The sequence below is a fragment of the Sipha flava genome, unplaced genomic scaffold, assembly GCF_003268045.1.
Source record: "Sipha flava isolate LNK unplaced genomic scaffold, YSA_version1 522_pilon_pilon, whole genome shotgun sequence".
Taxonomy (NCBI): Eukaryota; Metazoa; Arthropoda; class Insecta; order Hemiptera; family Aphididae; genus Sipha; species Sipha flava.
In genome coordinates, this window is record NW_020273480.1 from 882,469 (window position 1) to 898,826 (window position 16,358).

At 31.3% G+C, this 16,358-nt stretch overlaps 1 protein-coding gene across 1 annotated transcript in view; it reads left to right on the forward strand.

The window, feature by feature from the left end:
• The window catches only part of LOC112690835 (octopamine receptor Oamb), a 57,209-nt gene that overhangs the window by 25,070 nt on the left and 15,781 nt on the right, over window positions 1-16,358 (forward strand). The window lies entirely within an intron of this gene.

The window sequence follows — 16,358 nt, forward strand, 5'->3', positions numbered from 1 at the left end:
CTAAGTCACCGCAACGTATTATAGTCAATATGTACCACAACATCAGCAATAATCATCTCGCATTTAATTTTAACATACTTCAATGGAACGTTAGGAGCCTCACAGCCCGCCTTCCTTCCTTACAGAACCTACTCTCAGTCCACAAATGTTCCATAGCCATTATATCTGAAATATGGATACTTCCCTCACGCCTTCTGTACATACCAAATTTTAAAATCTTCAGAATTGATCGCCCAGATGGTTATGGTGACGTAGCTATAGCCATACATAATTCCTTTAAAACTAAGCTTATTCCCATTGATGATTTACTAGAAATAGTCTCTCTAACTACAAAATAAATCTCATCGGTGTTGAGGTTCTAGTAACAGATACTTCTACTCCTGTTAAAATCTGGTCTTGTTATATCCCTAATAATATTAACGTACCTTTCCTCATCTGACAGTCATTATTCAAATTAGTTACGCATAAATCCCTCCTGTGTGGTGATTTCAACGCATTTCACCCTGCATGGGGTTCAAACTCCTTTTCACGTCGTGGCAACCATATATATAAAATAATCGATTCCCTTGGTCTCGGTATATTAAACGACGGCAGTCTAACCCATATCGGACGCTTAAATTCAACTGATTCAGCTCTGGATCTCTCCATCTGCTCTCCTGATCTTATCTGGAACTTGTCTTGGCACACACTAAGCGAACCTCATGGGAGTGATCATATCCCGATCATTATAAGAACCAATATATGTCTGACTACGGACTCATTTTCCCCTATCTCTCGCTCAAATTCACCTCAATACAATTTCAATAAAGCTGACTGGGTAGCCTTCTCTCACCAAATGCACAATTCTGTCTCCACCCTACCAAACAATTTATCCTCAGAAAGTTCCTATTCCTTCTTCACCAATATATTATACAATACAGCCTTAGCTACAATTTCCCTTAAAAGACCAAATATAAAAACATTCCCCCCCTCCCCACCGTGGTGGAACTCCACCTGCACGGAAGCGGTTAATGTACGGTCCGTACATTTTAGAATTTTTCGACGTACTGGTTCCCTTACCGATTTTCTTTCATAAAAAAACGCAAATGCCCTTACTACCAGAACGCTTAAAAATGAAAAAAGAAATAAATGAAAACTGTTTTGTTCTAATCTCAAGCCGTCTAATTCCATATAAAACCTTTGGTCTGTTGCAAGGAAATTCAAAAATTGCGCAACTTCTTCCTCTCGTCCCGACAACGATGATTGATTTGATGATTTTTGTTCTAAAATAGCTCCATGTTATGTTCCTTCTGACTCTGAAATCGCTCCTTATCACATTCACTGTGTCTCTCCTACCCATGTTCTAACTAATGATTTCAACGTGCCTGAACTAACATACGCTATCGCCTCCAGGAAATCCATTGCATCCGACCTTGACAATATCTCACCAGTCATGTTAAAATACCTTCCTGCTATTGCTTCAAATTCTCTACTTGCTTTAATGAATAATATTCTTACTACCCAACGAATTCCGTCTTCATGATGTGTATATAAAGCCATACCTATTGCCAAACAAAATTCTAAAACTTCATTTCGTCCAATTGCTCTTTCTTCTTCTTATGTAAGATTTTAAACACATGCTTAAATCAAGGCATGACTGGTGGTTAGAATCAAACTCTTTCCTACCAGATAACCTTTTCGCTTTTAGGAAAGGAAGAGGTACGATCGAATGCCTCTCGTCATTCTTAGGAAATATATACCACTCCTTTAACAACAGAGAGTTCTTTATAGCCACTTTCGTAGATATACGCGCTGCTTTCGATTCAGTCCATATTCGCACTCTTATCTCACACCTCACCTCACTACATGCCCCTCAACAATTTTGTAATATATTAATCTCTTTGTTCAATAAAATAAATCTCGTTTTCACCGTCTTATAACTCTCGTACCACATTCTCTGGATTACCACATGGTAGTTGTATTAGTCCAATACTCTTCAATGTTTACATGAGTATAATCGGAAAACATCTAGCAATGAATGGTCATAAATGCCTCATATATGTGGATGATATGGTTGTATTTACGTCCAATAAGTCCCTTGATCTTGCAATTGTTCATCAAAATCGAGCCCTCAAAAATCTTAAATTTATACTGGATAAGGTATCATTTGTAGCCGCCCCAGAGAAATGCAAATCCGTCATTTTCACCCGACGAAGATATTTTGATGCTGCAAACATTCTTTTCGACAACAATATCATCCCCTATGTTCCCAATATCACTTATCTAGGTATCACCTTAGATGCTAAACTTCGTTGGGCTCCACATATAACATCGCTTATGGTCATTGTTTCTCGATGGTCCAACTTCCTTAGGACAGTGACCAATACCTGGTGGGGTTCTCACCCCACTACTACATTACTAATGGTTTACCGTGCCCTCATCCGCTCCAAACTCGATTACGGCTGTTTTTTCTTCGGCTCAGCATCATTCTCAAATTGGAAAAAAATAAATAAACTACAAATTTCTTGCCTCAGAAATATTATGGGTTACTTAAGATCTACTCCTTGCCCGGTCATCGAAGTAGAATCAAACTGTGCTCCTTTCAACATCAGATGCCGATAGTTAGCCAATCTAATCTAATCATCCTATTTTTGACACGTATTATTCGTTATTCCTCACTTGGCGATACGTTCCCAAATCAATCCCCATCCTCGCAATTTCAGCGTACTCTCTCTCTAACTTTCACCAATTTATTTTGAAATCAACCAAGCTACCGTGTTATGAACAATCTTATGAATCTTTATTATACTCACCATCTGTTTTAACAGAAAGCAACTTCTCTTCCCTTTTTTCTTATAATCTACAAACCATGTCTCACTCTATGATAAACAAAATATTTTCAGAATTCCTCAATAAGAATTTTCGTCATTATATTACAATTTATACTGACGGTTCAGTCTCCCCCCTCTCAGCAAGTTATGAATTTTACATCTCGGAATTACATATGTCTTTTACTAACAATTTACCTGCTTCGTCTTCGTCCTTTTCCACAGAGTGCTGCGCCATCATAGAAGCACTTATTTTTATCTCTAATCTGGCCCCTTACAATTACCTAATAGCCTCTGACTCCATTTCTTGTCTACTTGCTCTCAAATCCAACCCCCTTAATTCCCATATTTCCCCCTCGTGCTTCGCATTAAACAAATCACCTTCTTACTTCATCATTCAAATTACTCAATCCAATTTCTGTGGATCCCAAGCCATATAGGGATAAATGGTAATGAAATCGCCGATAGTCTTGCCAAATCTACGGCTAACTTAATTTGTCCCTCTCTTATCCAAATTACCCATACTGATTTCACTCCTTTTATACGCCACCACGTATAACATCTTTGGAACTCCCAATGATCAAATCTCCCAGCAGAATTCGCTGCCAGATATAAACATATTTCTCCTACATTTCCTCATAATACCTGGTTCAACAACCTTCATCTATCTAGAAAATCCATTGTTCATTTCAATCGCCTTTGTTCAGGTCACACACTCCTACCTGCTCATGCCTATAAACTCGATTTAAACGATGCTCCTTACTGCACCCTACATCTATCAGAATATCTTTGTGACGTATGTGAGATATTCTTTTCAAATGTCCTTCCTTAAATCTAAAACGCATTATTTTATTCAAACTCCTAAATGCTTTTAATATCAACCCTAACCTTTTCTCTATTCTTAACTCATCATCAGAAATTGTCATAAATAAAATCATAGAATTTATCTTGGAGGCTGGCTTTAGCATCTGATTTTGTTTCTCTTTATCAATCTCTCTTTATATGCACTTTTTTTTTCTTTCTTAGTTTTTTGTAATATTGTTTAATATTACAATTAATATTAATTTAATATTGTTTTTTGTATTATGTAAATGATATCGAATAATATTATTATCCGTAATTGTTATTATCTTTAATTTGTTTGTTTTTGTTGTTTTATCTATATTGCTATTGTTCATAATTGTTGTGCACAAGAAGCTAATAATAAAAAAAAAAAAAAAAGGATTCGGTCAGTCGAGCTTGAACGATATGCGTACGCATAGTAAATATACACCGCCGCTTGCGTGGCATTTCACGTAGAGGCCGTAAGTCTGGAGAATACACAGAGTGGGTAGGGAATGACCTTATTCGCCCCGGCGACTGTTCGAGGTATATGTCTATAGGGGAGGAAAGGTGTGTCTATTTATTTTTACTGTCCCTTCCTCCCCCAGCACCTAACCTGGTCACCCGAACCTTTTGCGGAACACACGGTGACGTTCTGCGCTCGCCGCACGCCGTATCGCGTGACCTATTCAATTCACGCAATACCGTATGCACAACTGTGTATAGATGTGCACATAAATGTAAGAATGCACAGGATGAACTGCCTCGTTCTCCCGTATTTTCCATTTCACGATATTTTGTAGTTAGTACACTTACACTTACTATGACGAGAAACACCGTACGGACCCATCTTGTTTGTTCGCATAAATATTTACTAATCTCACCCGCACGCGCACACACATATGATTTCGTGTCTTACTAACGATGCGATCACGGGGAATGGTAAACTCCTACAAAAGTAGGTTATCTCCTATATTGATATAGTGTTAACTCCTTCCTAAGATAGTGCTACATCTTATAATAAGGTTACAAAAATCTGAACTACTAAAATAAGAATAAATCAATTTGTTTATAATAACTTTTTTTTATATTGTAATACAGTAGGTTAATTGTATATTTTAATAAGTATAACATTTAACTAAACAATTACTAACTTTTTTAAAAAAATATATATCTGTCAAAAATTACATGATTTGTAATTTACAAATACATTTTTATTTACATATTTATATTTTTGTTTGTTTTTATAGCGCACCCTTTTAATAAATTCATAACGTGAAATTTCTCCTTCATTGTATTTTTTTTTTTATTCCTGTTTGTACGTTTATTTTAAAATTGTTTTTGGCTGCCAAAGCCGAGGTGTATCACTGTTTCTAATTTATACATACCTGTGTATTGGTCTGTATTTTTAGCGAAGCTTTCACAAATAAATGCAGTTTCATATAGTGATGATAAAAATTGCTATTAAATTTAGAATGGAAAGATTCACAAGCATTTTTTGTATCATTAGTAAACTATAATTTTGGAGTAAAAACTATTGAAGATACATTACACTGGCAATATTATGTGAGTCATTAAAACGTCTTGGACGAAAACTGGTCGCCGTCAGTATTGATCTCATTTTGAGTAAACTATTGATTATAGATATAAACATGATTTTAAATTTGACTGTTTACATAGAAATTATTTAGTATTCATTATAATTTTCAGCGTTTATATCATGTAGCTTCAACCCCTATCTAAAAAAGGTCTGTGTAGGAGTTTATATCATATTTTATTGGCAGATAAAGATGGTCTATGTAGGATATTACACTATATTTTAAATTCAGGTAACAATTTCATTCGTGTAGGAGTTAACATGCAGCCTCGTTTACGATCGGAAACGACGGCAAATGATTCAACTGGGTCAGACGTGCGATGTCGGTTACGACGAATATCCGATGAGTAGGAACTATCAGGCCTACGCGAGCACGGCAAAACAGGACCAAATGGTATAAAGTTAACTGTTAGATATTTCAAGACCTACTCTTTTTTGCGAAACAACCCGTCGCCGTACTAGCAGGATCGCTGCGAAATTGTTCACACGTTATAATCGCCAGTTATTTTCCTAGGATTATTGAATGAAAAAAATGTAAACAAAAAAGAAAAACGTACTTATCGTCTTCACCACTCCAGCATGTTAGTAATTACACGACGACAAAAATGAGCAATTTCAGTTGATAATGACTAAAAAGAAAAAGTCTGCTAACTCGTATGTGATGTATTTTTTTTCCACTTCTCTAAAAGTAATTATTAAAAGTGCTCATTTTCGCACTCGAATCACCGCTCGTTGGACGACAACTTTTTTTCCTCACCCCTTTTATGAGATTGCTGTTTAGCAACTTGCTTCCTACGCATGCACATTCGACTGTAAAATATATCAACGAGTGTACTCAACTTAAGTTTTTCGATAACGCTGGAGAATATGTATTACGTACCGACAATAATCATCTGGACTGCTTATGTCTCAAATAAGACTCCAGCACTGTATTCTACACAATAATTATTTATATCAGTTTTAACAGTCATCTTAAAATATTAATTTTATTCGCTAACTATAAATGATTCTATTCAATATAATTAGATTACATACATTAAAGGACAAATAATAGTCTCTATTCGACATTTTTTAAAAATATTAAAAATTAAATACTTTTTTTCTACGCTTATTATACTTCGCATTGATCTCGTTCACACATTTCTCATTTTCTAATGTGGAAATAAAAATATTAAAATAATTTTTAAATAAAGTAGCAATAAATAATAACAAATAATAACAGTATTAAGTTTCATTAATTTATAACTAAATACTGACCTGAAATTAATTAAATTTAGATAAAAAATGTTTTATACTAAAATTATATATATTGTTAATGATAAAAGACAAATCTAATGCATTTGATACATACAATAAAAACAAATATAATTCCTATTTAAAAATAGTTAACAATTTATTATTTAATATTAACGTAATTATTTTACAAAATCATAAAAAAAATTTCCAATTTCTATGAGTGCTCTTTTCGTTTACACAGTTTTTGACGAATAACGGAAAATATAAAACTTGAAAAAAAGAAAGAGAAAATATTTATTTTACATTTTCTTCAATAGAAATGCTTTAAATAAGTTTGTTTTTATTTAAAGTAAAAAATATATATATCAAGATAAACGTATGAACTGATTATCGATTCGATATCCCATCTTCCTATCTAATATGAGATATTTTGAATTTTTAAATAATAGTGAAACAAAGAAGTAATATTGGAAGATTTAAAAATGTTATCAGCCCATCAATTGTGAACACACAATGAAACGAAAATGTTCATGTTTACTTGTGTATATAATTATATTATTATAGTATTTTGCATGTAACATTACATCTATGTAATACCTACACGAAGACAGAATAATATTTTATCTTTCCAAACGTGAATAACATTAAGCGCCAACGAATGTTAATTGTTTTATAATAAATTGGTTTTAATTTATAACACAATAAAATGTCTTGAGATACATATTTCGTCATAATATTGAATAAATAACACGAAGAATAGTATTATAGTATTCCGAGGAGTCATTCAATTATATTCTTATTTTCACGCTCTAACTGTGTGATTCTCGAGGATCTGAATGGCAAAATTAGCGTAAAGCCATTTATGTTCAGTCACTTTCACGCTTTAGTGTACCTGCTCTTTTTTCTTTTCCACTTCCCCAGAAGAGGATTTAATTTCCGGTGACTTTATTCTTAACGATTCGTGGACGATAATTTTTCACTACGTATAATCACGAGAAAAATTACGACGTGCCATAATTTTCGTACACTGTTACTACTGTACTTCAAACCTGCATTGTTATCCCATTAATTACAAAGCTTTATATGTTCCTTTTCTCCCTCAATTATTCTTCTCGATCAAACGTAGTGTAATAACAAAAAAAAAAAAAATTATATAAATTAATAAAATCAATGATTTTTTCGGTGGTCTCGATGATCAATCGTCGTATTCCACTCATAGCTGCTGTATCGTTCTTCCTCCTCATATCCGTAAAAATGAAGAGGCTTCATAATACTAGGGTAGGTCAGGTTTCCCAAATATGTTTGGAGAAGTTACAACCTCTATAGTAAATACCTTACACATATATCGTGAACATCAGTTCAATCCATATTAATTATTTGTTTTCCAAGTATTTGCAATAACTGAATCTCAATGGACGGTCATAGCGTACGTACACCTACTTGTATAACGTCAGTCAGTTTATAGGTGCACTGTCAACAGTCGTCTTCCATCAAAACATGTATATTATCATACTATTAGCTTTTAATGGCTCGTGTGATTTTGACGGTTCAAAATATAATATAATGTCTCCTACCCAAACATTCGGATACGTCAATTAAATAAATCAAAATGGTAATTTTATTAAGTATTAATAATTTGTTTAGATTAAAAAAAAAATAATTTAAATTGATAATTATACTATTGTGAACGTGTAATTTATAAAGTTGAGGATAGCTCCCTAAACGTTTAAGATTATGTACGTTTTTTAAAACATTTCATGCACTATTATGTCATTAAATCTAATTTCCATCGGCAAATTGGTAAATATTAACCAGTAAGACAGTAAACATGGAAAAAAAGGACAATGTATAATCATGATCTATCTCTCCGATACTGAGTAGTGTCTTTACGTAAAATATGGTTTGTACCATCCAAGTTTTTAAAATACGATAAGACTTATATTTTAGAAGCTAAGACCTTATATCAAAGTAATTTACTTTGAAACTTATAAAAATTATTTTAATTTCATGGATGTTTCAGTTTTCACGACTCAATGTGTCAACATCATTTATCAGAAAACAATCGATTGACAAGTAACATTTCACAGTTCAGAAACAAAAACTAAACTTTTCTATTATTATTTATCTTTCTCATTAAGTGAAAAGTATAGAAAAATAAAAACAAGTCATACTAGTTAAGGGAAACTCTAAGATTCAAACTGTAGCCCAACAGTATTTAATATTAGATTTATTAATACTGTTGTCAAATATAGTGATTCATTTAACATTGCAGTAGCGTACAAATTATAAATATAATACCTATCACATACGCCAATATAGTTGATATTGATTAGTCTAATATTCTAGCAATTATTGCATCAATATAATAATAAAGAGATAATTATTTCAAACAATGCTTTATAATCAGTTTAATATAGGAAAAAGCTTGATTTCAAATTATAGACTTTAAAAAAAAAAAAAAAAATAAAGTTTTAATTTTAAATAACATTTAAAAGAAAAAGAATGTCATACCAACATTTGTCCAATCAATTTTAAAATTAATAATATATACATTATTATTATTATCATATTGTAAGATCACTGATCAGTATGAATAACTGTGTAAGTGTGTGTCTAAGGACACTCTGTATATTAAATATTGTATGATACGGAGTAAAAAGTTCGACTTTATACCATAAATATAATTTTCATCTCTGGTCGATCCATTCTTATACTAACTCTTAAATCCACAATTGCGACCTTACTAAACAGTAAATTTGTCACAATGTCTCGTATGTGAACGACGGAGATAACAAATCGAAGGGACCTAATACAAAATAACATCACCGTCGTTTTATTTAATATTGTTATCATGATCATAAAGATTCAGTTCAAACTTTTGGTATTTCGGGAAAACCGCGTTTAATTACAAAAAAAAAAATTGTAAAACCAATTTTGAATTTTTGTTTCTTATTGAATACCAAAAATGAATACTAAGATTTTCGTGCCAAATATTTTATAAATATATTTAAAACACATCAGTTTATAATAAATTTTAATATTCAGCAAAAAAAAAAAAAAAACAATTTAAATTAATTTAATGATAACTAAATATTTCATTTAAAATTTGATTACTTAAATTCAAAATAATATTTATTTTCATTTGTGCTCAGATATTCTCTAATTTTTATTTGATCATTTGCATACGTTAACGACAATATAAATAATATAACACCTCCTGTGTCAAAATTATCGAATTCTACAAATTAAATGAACAATAACTGAATTCGAAAAAGTAGTATTCAATTTAATAAATTTTAGTACTAATAAAAATGACTGTTAAAACAAATTATCAATAATTTGATTATCAAAAGTCTTAAATTATACTCAGAGACATTTATTAAATATTAACAAAACTTTAATAATTTTATATCAACGCTTATCGCGAAATGTTTTTGAAAACAAAATATAAAATATTGCATTTGGTCAATAAATTTAAATCACCGTTGTGCATTGTTGAGAGTTCTACGTACGCTGTAGTTAATAGGTTAATTTAGGTTACATACATATATGATAACCATATAAGCTGATGATTATCTGAGGTTTCTACCGAATAAGAAGAAAAAGAATCACAAACACAACATCATCGTACCTTTAGGTAAAAAATATTCCGGTAAAAAATTAATACGTAGTCACGTAGAGAATATAATATTATGTCCCTTATAAGAAGTATTATAATTCATGTTTCATAGTACTCGTGTTGTATCGCAGCATGCGGTGTACTAAACTTAAAACCCAAACAGGAAGAATAAAATTATAATATCGAATCCCCATACGGCTGTTGCCGGTATTTCGTATGCGATGCTACGCGACCACGATAACATTTCGATCTAGCTGTACTAAAAAATGCATTTGAAATTGTTATAAAAAATAATAGGTTTTTGTTCTGTATCACTATGCGTATACAATGTGTAGTGTATACGTATCTATGCGTGAGAGTGTGTGCTTCGACCGTGTTCAAATTACTTTATCTAATCAACTTAAACAAGTAATGTATAGTTACGCTTTGTATGTTTGTGTTAGTGTAGGATATAATTTCATTAAAATTCGTTACTGTTTATTGGTCCCACATGACACCTGAAAATACTCTGAAGCTTTTCGGATTTTAAAGCTTTTAAAACAATCACATATAACATCCCCCCAGCTGAACACGGTAGTTCGATTACGTATTATTTCACAAATAGTAACTGATGTATAATTATAAAATATTAAAAGATCTAAAACCAATGAAAAAAATGTTTCGATGACCATAAAATAACAATTTTAAACGTATTTTTTCCTAAGTATTATTAATAAATAAAAAAATAAAAACAAATAATCGTTATAATATTATTAATGTTCGTCTACAACAGTTGCGGGATTAAATGTGTAAGTGTGCGTGAAAACACGATGAATACAACTTATATTTTAGCGATTGTTTGGGAAAAAACAAATTAGTTGTACGGAACTCGACATTTAGTGGCATAAATATTCTAAGCGTTTCCATTCGATTTCGGCGCAAACGTGACATTTTATTGTTCTGCAATGTAATGTGCACGTATATTATTATTATATCACAAAACAAAACGACGTATTCCGGAAACCGCGCATACATTTTGTGTAGCTATTACTACAGTCGCGTACTATATTCAATAGGTGTTATAGATCGGCCGCGAGTTGAGGACGACGTTTGGTACATCGAATTTATTTTCGATATTGTTGAATCATTGAGTCTTTTAGCGTGGGTAAGTCTAGAGAAGGCAAAACATTTATGAAAAATAAATTTTAAAAAATATAATGAAAAAAAAAACTTATACATTTTAGCTAATATATTTGTATTTTAGAATAACGTTATGATTTACCATTATCAATTATCATAGCATTTAGTATTGCAAACGGCAAAATAATGATAATGATAATAAATAAGTAACTGAAATAATACTTGTTATAAACATTACATTTATGGAAAGTATTAAAAAATTTCAATTATGGAAGAATTTTAAGTAAAAATATATTAATATGAGGAAAATATGATATGAGATATATGCTTAGGAGTGTCAACATTTTAAATAAAGCCCTAAGCGTCATGCATTTACATAGTATACGCAGAACGTGTCTTACGTCAATATAAATTATAAAAAAAAATTCAGAATGACCCCTACTTCATTTATTCTACACGACACTTATTCATTTTTTCAACATATAACACTACATTATAATTTTATATTGTACATCTCTTTATTATAATTTATTGCACTTTATATTATTTGATATCTCAAATTTCGTATTCAAAAAGGGCCCAGCCCTTATAGTTATAATGAATAAATAAATAAAAATATACTAACAAAACGTGTTTTTCTAAACTTATCTCAGTGGTTTTCAATATTTATTCTACAGTGGAGCCTCGGAGGTATGTGTACACTTTTTGGTAAACACATAATGACAGTGTTGAGATTTGAAATCTTTCGCATAATATCTAGATCTGGATACGGATAGAATATGATCCCTAGATAAGTGCAATGGTTCAAGATGCTTTATAATAAAACTATAACTTATAAAAGGGAATATTATTCGAACATTTGTTTACCTGTTCATTAAAATCTCGATAAAACAGAGGTATAACATATAAATTATATACTATGTACCAATATGGGTTAGAGTTTATTTTAACTCGGTAAAAAATATCATCGTGCAACCTAAGAAGTATCTGTCGAATTGTAAGTGCCGAGTTAGTTTGTAAGTTTTGATTTATTCCTATACCAGCTGTGTTCGAATAAGAAATTGAAGAAAAAACAAATATTTAATTTTAAATTGTTATTCTTGTTGAACGACTGAAACATGATTTTTTTTTTTTTTATCTCGGATAACATGTTACGTACAAAGATCGAAATAAAATATAATAAAAAGTTTATCCAGCGTATTAGCTCAATCACAGCTCGGTGAATTAATTCAACATATGGTTCACCGACATACATTATACATTATACACTATAATTTATACCAATATGATTACGAGTCCATTGCGTTTTATTGCTTCGATTCCACGTAATATAATATCGTGAGCTGAAATAGTTGAACAACTGTCCCACAATATGTATGTACATTATTCACCTATATTATATTTAGACATCGGATACCAATGTACATGGTGTTATACAAACGATATGGGTTGCAAACGATTGAACGGTGAAAAGCGCTAGTACGCAAAATATCACATATTATATCCTTGTACAGTAAACATGCACATGTACATGTAAATATATAAATACGTACAGTCGAACACCACTCTATAACGATACTCTATTTACGTAATGAAATTTTTTAGAAAAAATATAACATCTATATTTAGCGAACTCATTTTATATCCGTTGTTCAATAATAAGTATTGAACAATTGTCATTTATATAGTACTTGATCTTAGATAAAATTATTCAGTTAGCAATGATACGGACGATTGTTTACATCTGTACAGTTTATTAATTTTATTATTATTATTATTATTTTTTAATCAAAGGAATAATTTGTTTAAGCGAGAACGGAATTAGTATTTAAGGATTTTTCATTTAAATTTTTTTGAATAACCATCATGTTCGTTAAATACGGTAACTTTGATGAAAAGACGATACAAGAAACCGACACGGAAAAGATATAAAAACTAGCTTCTGTGGTGTCGAGAAGGATATAAGACCGAGGGGCGATGGTTGGGAAAGAATGAAGCGTGTGTGAAAGACGTACTTTCCGTGTGCGAAGAGAAGAAATCTCGTAGCATTGTGCTCAAGCCCGAGGTGATTGTCTTGCGTTCTACCCGACGAGATTTCGTATTCATCCAGTCGCGCACCTCATCCGCCCGAAAACTTTTCCCCTCGATCTCATCAACTTTTTCGCAGCCGCCAGAAAGTTGCGCCCGCATTCGGTAGCTGTGCACTGCGCCATCGACGACGACGACGGAAAACGTCCGACGCGTTTTGAACCGTTGGCAACTGATGTGGACAAAACGCTACTGTTACCTGCGCGCACGATGACGACGGTAGAACAATAAAATTAAGGACGATTTATGGTCGCGATCCGTATCGGTACACACACGCGACTCGCACGTCTACCAATCGAATGTGCTTTTGCGAGGGTTTTTCATCCGCACGGGGCACGATTGTAAATCTTAGGCGTGACGTGGATCTTTTAATAGAACGATCGTATTAATCGAACATTTACTTGTACCACGAAAAAATGTCCGAAACGTTTAGAGAAATATATGTATGGAACCAAGGGCGTACCCAAGGGGGAATTTTTGATTCCGGACCCCCCCCCCCCATTGAAATTTCTTCATACTCAACGGTTTAATAGTAAATAGTATAATAATAATCAAGGTTGGGTATTAACGAGTTAAAAGTTAAAATTAAGTTAAAACGTTAAGTTAATTTTATTTAAAAGTAGCTAAATTAAATTAATTTTAAGTGTAAAGAATAATGTAAATTCTTAAATGAGGTTCTTATTATATTTATAATTTATTATTTTAATATGAATTTCCTGTTGACGAAAATAATATGAAAAATAACTTTAATAGTCATTATATGGGTTATATTTTATCATTATATTTTTATAACATTGTTATTGTATAAACAATATAAACCCATGGAAATCCTAAGAATATTCTATGAAAATAGTAAATACCATAAGAGCGAATGTCGATGAGGGATTTATCACAAAACAACTGTGGTATAATCTCCAATTTAATTTCATTATTCAACTAGCATGTGTTCTGTTCACATCTCGTTAAAATTTATAATATATTGTTATTAGTTTATTACTTTATTAGCTTATTATATTTCTATGAAAGTTTATTATTTTGGACTTTTGGTTTTTTGATAGCTATTTAATACTTTTATGTATCATTTTAAATCCCCCAGTCATTTTCTTGAACGTAAAAATATTACGTGTACAATTTTTTATTTTTGCAAATTAGAAAATTTTAACTTTAAACTAAGTTAAGTTACTTTTTTTTTTAAAGTTAACTTTTAACGTAACGAGTTAACGAAAAAAATATAAGTAACTTTTAATTTAACTTAACTTAATGAGTTAAAAAAAAATCGTTAACTTGCCTAGCTCTGATAATAGTATATAGAGTATTTTAATTTCCATTATCCTCAATATACAAAGTTTATAGATTATATAATATACCTCTAATGTATAAGTAAACCATACTATAGTATATTAACAGTAATATTTTGGTATTGAGTTTAATTATAATTATAATTAGAGAACAGATAAAATAAAAATGTTAGGCCCCCCCCCCCCAATAAAAAATTCCTAGGTACGCTCCTGTATGGAACGCGTTTGCCGACATGATCAATATAGTAATTACAATATTAGCTGTAACAGTCAAATACATTTGAATACTGTAAAACTTTATAAAATACTCGTAACAGGACGGATTTCTTTTTTCCGATTTTTACTCGACATAATAATATATTATTAGAAAATTCTGTACAAATACAGTAGTCGAAAATAAGTAATACTTTTAAGTACACTGTACATTTACGTATAATTTTTTCAAATATTTAGAATAATTACTAGAAAAATCCCATGATTACCCTTAACTAATAATTATCACAGTGTATCCATAGGTATTTATAATTTTAAATAAAATAAAAAAAAAATTCATATTATTATAATGAATCAGGTTTAATCTTACAAACGAAACGAATACTACACAAATCAATGTTTATCGTTGATCGAATGTTTGCGTAATTGCTAAAAACATTGATGTTATAGAATAACAACGTTTTTCAAAAATCCATTGCGTTATTGATACGTTTAAAAAAATGTTGAACTCAAATCCTTCTGGGTGAATTCTTGTCGTGGTTTTCCATTCGAAACGTATAATATGCGGATAAATGTGTCTATACTCTTAACTTATAATGTCTATGCGTAATACGTATACATTATTTTGGCCAAAGTATATAGTTTTTCCGACCCCGGTGTTGATATAAATGATACGGCGTAAGGTATTATTATTATTATTTTTATTAATATGTTTTCTTTTTCAAAGGAGGGAAAGAAAAAAAAATGAGTTAGTAACACAGCCTGGGGACAAAACTTGGAAAAAAATACACAATTCCGGTATTATTATATTTCACGTAAATTTGATATAATATGCATACAACTACAACGCTACGCGTACATTACGTTGTTGTGTAGTTTTCGGAAAACGGTATATACTGCGGTGTACCTACGGGTACTTGTTTTCTTTAATTTCTTCGCGAAAAACAATGTTTTCACAATTTATATAGGTTATCGTGCGTATAACAATAAATAATAAAAAATAATAAATAATACGAGTACTCGTACAGTACAATAATATTTTTGTGACCGAATGAATTTGCGTATTCGTTTCGAACATTTGCAAGTTTTTGAATCCCCTGAAACATCGTTTGGCTACATGTTATTTTATGATTTTTCGTTGACAATTTTCCATTTGCTTGTCCTGCTAATCATAATTGTTTAGCAGTTGGAGATGATTTTATTTATTTTTTTATAAATAAATGTAGTAGGAATACAATTTAAGATTAATAAAGCACGAGTTAACGAGTTGAATAAACAATTTTCACAGTATTCCCTTTGTTTGGATCATCTGGTGTAAACACGTGTCGCATGAGTGTAATAATAACGCGTCACCATAACAAATGTATTTAATATTAGATACGTAAACCGTCATGATTAAACGTTTAAGAAAAAATCCAACAGACACATAATGCCTTGATATCCGTTTGTAGTTTTTTGAAATCGAGCCATTCGATTATTCGAGCCTACTTGTACCAACCTACGGCGTACATGTAATACGTTAGCGTATTATGCGCTTTTACGGAAATACGCACATATTA